Source organism: Palaemon carinicauda, chromosome 19, assembly GCF_036898095.1.
Source record: "Palaemon carinicauda isolate YSFRI2023 chromosome 19, ASM3689809v2, whole genome shotgun sequence".
NCBI classification, from domain to species: Eukaryota; Metazoa; Arthropoda; class Malacostraca; order Decapoda; family Palaemonidae; genus Palaemon; species Palaemon carinicauda.
The window spans coordinates 60,028,763-60,033,334 of record NC_090743.1 but is presented as its reverse complement, the minus strand read 5'-3'; positions in this window follow the sequence as shown (position 1 = coordinate 60,033,334).

Genomic DNA, 4,572 nt, shown 5'->3' with positions numbered 1-4,572 from the left:
TTCTTATAACCTTCCCTCACTAGGCTATTTTTCCTTGTTGGAGCTCTTGGGCTTATAGGATCTTGCTTTTCCAGTAATGGTTATATCTTAGATAATAATAATAGATAATAATAATAATAATAATATATATAACACTGAAAATGGATGGGCAACCAGCAAACCACAATCAAACTAGAAGGAAATATCAAAAGGGCCCTTGATTTCAAATACCTCTGCTTGGGCGCGATGGACAATGCGGGGGACATGGAAAAGGAAATTAACAACCGTATTCAGTGTGTTTTAAACACCAATAGGAACATGTCTGGGGTCATATGTGATAGAAATGTTCTCATAACTAAGGGCTGAATGCACAAAACAGGTGTCAGAGCACTAATGACTTATGGATTCGAAGCAATACCAATAAATTAGAAAGAAATAAAGATGGACACAACTGGGATGAGGATGCTTTGGTTGATTAGGGGAGAGAACAGATATGAACAGTGTTAGAAAGGAACATACACTGTATCAGGGGTACAGAAAGGTCATTGAGGCATCAATGTAAGTGCAAGAGGCAAGGTTAAGATGGAATGCTCACCTCATGAGAAGAGAGGAGCAATGTGTGGAAAGAGAAGTGATGGACGTGCAGGTGGATGGAACAAGGAGGTGATGACCTTAGACCAGATAGAAAGAGTACATTGGATATGATATGAGAGGTAGCAGGTTGGCCACAGCACCAGGCACCCGTTGATATACTACCACTAGAGAGTTATGGGGTCCTTTGACTAGCCAGGCAGTACTGCATTGGATCCTTTTCTCTGGTAACGGTTCATTTTCCCTTTGCATACATACACACACCGAATAGTCTGCCACATTCTTTACATATTCTCCTCTGTCCTCATACACCTGACAACACTAAGATTAGAAAACAATTCTTCTTCACCCAAAGGGATTGACTACTGCACTGTAATTGTTCAGTGGCTACTTTCCTCTTGGTAAGTGTAGAAGAGACTCTTCAGCTATGGTAAGCAGCTCTTCTAGGAGAAGGACACTCCAAAATCAGACCATTATTCTCTAGTCTCGGGTAGTGCCATAGCCTCTGTACCGTTGGTCTTCCACTGTCTTGGGTTAGAGTTCTCTTGCTTGAGTGTACACTCGGGCACACTGATCTATCTAGTTTCTCTTCCTCTTGTTTTGTTGAAGTTTTTATAGTTTATATAGGAAAATATTTATTCTAATGTTGTTACTATTCTTAGAACATTTAATTTTTTCCTTATTTCCTTTCCTCACTCAGCAATTTTCCCTGTTGGGGCCCCTGGGCTTATAAAAAAAAAAAAAAAAAACAAAAAACCTTCTGCTTTCCCAACTAGGGTTGCAGTTTATCTAATAATAATATAATAATAATAATAATAATAATAATAATAATAATAATAATAATAGGAGAAACCTTATTATTGCAACATGAAGTGTAAGTAAGGATGATAGACAGCAAGAGAGAAAAAAACAAATCTAAAACCGAGGTCAAATATAACGGTGAAAATGAAGGGGTTTCGAAGGGGTGCTGCAAATACCAAAAGTAATGCTTACAGTACACCGTGTGAGATGACATAATACGGTTGTGGTGGCCATTGTGATAACGTCCCTGATTGGTGATCGCCACACTGGGGTTCGAGTCCCACTCAACTCAAACTCGTTAGTTCTTTTGATCTTTCCAACCTCACCATCCTTGTGAGCTAAGGATGGGTGGTTTGGGGGACCCTATAGCTCTATCTGCTGAGTCATCAGCAGCCTTTGCTTTGCCCTCATTGGTCCTAGCTTGGGTGGAGAGGGGGCTTGGGCACTGATATATATATACATACATACATACATATATATATATAGATATATATATATATAATATATATATATATATATATATATATATATATATATATATATTTTATATATATATATATGTATATATGTATGTATGTATGTATGTATGTATGTATGTATGGTCAGTCTCTATGGCATTGCCCTGCTTGATAGAGTAGTGTCAGTGTCCCTTGCCCTCTGCCATTCATGAATGGTCATTAAACCTTTAAACCGTTCTATTATCTAACCCAGGCATAATCACCCTCTGTCACACTAAAATAATCATGCTAAAACCCCGAAATGATGGCTGAGATCGAGAGATTTGTTTTTTAATCAATTCTTGAGCAATATTCAGGATTCTCTTTAACAGCTGATTTCCATAGGACATTTCCATCGTCCTGTAAGCACGAGATCCTTATGCATCCCATTAGGAAAGACAAGGAAAGTACCATCATCATAACAGATATTTGATGGCCATGGAAAGGTTGAGGGTAACACATTATTAAGAAACGGATAAAGAGAGTAAAAACCTGTTTCGGCTTTGGTGGAAGAAAATAAAAATATGGACTGCTTGATACAATCAATCCAGCATCAGTCAACGCATGCACATCCACTGAACAAAATACGATATAAATGGAAATCAACTATAAAGAAAATATGTTCAAAATGACTTCCATCAGTAAACGAAAACTCTGTTTTACAAGTGACATAACAACAGAGAGAGAGAGAGAGAGAGAGAGAGAGAGAGAGAGAGAGAGAGAGAGAGAGAGAGAGAGAGAGAGAGAATCTTTGCCAGCAAATTTTCCAAATCAAAATAAGACCCATCAAAACTAGAAGTTTCTCATGCAATAGTTCCCTCCGCCAACGAAGTAGGAAGGAGGTTATGCTCTACCACCTGTCGTTTTTGTTTGTTTGTTTGTTTGTAATTGTTTGTGAACAGTTTCCTGTCCACAATTTTAATACCAGAGTAATGAAATATTTCTTTATATTTTTTAACCTTTTTTCCCCAAAGAACACTGCTTCTCTTCGTCACAAACCATATCACATCCAAATCCTTTGGTTCCAAACTTAATTGCTTTTATGCCCTCGAAAATGAATTCTTATCACAGTTGTCATCGCATTGTCAAACACCCCATCCCCGATTATACAGGACTACCCAACTTTGCCCCCATTTTTTCTCTCTCTCTCTCTCTCTCTCTCTCTCTCTCTCTCTCTCTCTCTCTCTCTCTCTCTCTCTCTCTCTCTCAGTGTTTACAGACATTACAAGAATAAATAATGGGAGGGAAAGGGAAATATTCCTTGATGAGAATATAATTATTCAAATTCGTTTTCAGTACAAAAAGTAATTTGAGATAGAATATACACGACATATTAATAACTGAAAACAACCTTCACATCTACGAAAAATACAACTAAATCTTTCGGATAACCAAAAGGATAAAAGTAGGGAAAGCATAGTAGGAGAGAGAGAGAGAGAGAGAGAGAGAGAGAGAGAGAGAGAGAGAGAGAGAGAGAGAGAGAGAGAGAGAGATAAACAATATTGGAAATGAATGAATTGAAAAAAACACAATGATAATCGGGATAGAAATTAAAATGACTCGCTATTACAATATAAAAGATGGATCAAGGGATAGAGGAGTGGGTAGAATGCCCCCTCCTATCCACCCACTTCTATTCAACCACAACCCCATTACCACCCATAGCAGATGATTGACAGGCCAGCCTTCCCCTCTCCCTGGTAGGGACGAGACCCACGGCCAGTCTCAAATAGAAGATAGGGCTCTGCACAGAATAAGAAAAGATAGGGAACGAAGAAAGGTAATAAGTATTAATAATATTTAACGATTAGAGAAAACAATTAGTAAAAATAGATTGTCTCTAAATACATTTCTATTTCTGGAAACGAAAAAGTTGAATGGAAATATTAGATCAGCTTATAAAACGAAATAAAATTGATTCATCATTTGTAATTTTAGTTACACTGAACCACTTTCATCTGGATAGTTTTCCAAAATGATCATTACTATATATATATATATATATATATATATATATATATATATATATATATATATATATATATATATATATATATATATATATATATATAATATATACGTGTGTGTATAAATATATTTATTTATATCTACATTTAAAAAATGCACCTTTGAACACCAATGACGTCAACATAATACATACATATATGTATATATGTCAGGGAATATATATATATATATATATATATATATATATATATATATATATATATATATATATATATATATATGTATATATAATATATATATATATAAATATACATATATATATATATATATATATATATATATATATATATATATATATATATATATATATATATAAATATATATATACATATATCTTGAAATCGAATTCGTTCTTCCTCGGGATCAGAGGCCCATGGGAGAGATCATTCTATAATGATAGCTTCTGGTCAGCCAAGAATCCGAAATCTGATCAAATGAAAACTAAGGTTACAGAGACTTGTATTTACCACTGTCTAATGGTAAACAAAGACAAGTCACTGTAACCTTAGTTTCGATTTAGTCAAGGTTCGAATCCTTGGCCGGGCAGAAGCTATTATCATAAAATCAATTCTCCTTGAGTCTCTTATCCCAAGGCAGAATGAATTCGATATTTAGAGGCATTTGTGGCTTATACGATTGAATTAAAATCAAGAATTAATGTGATAAATTACCATAT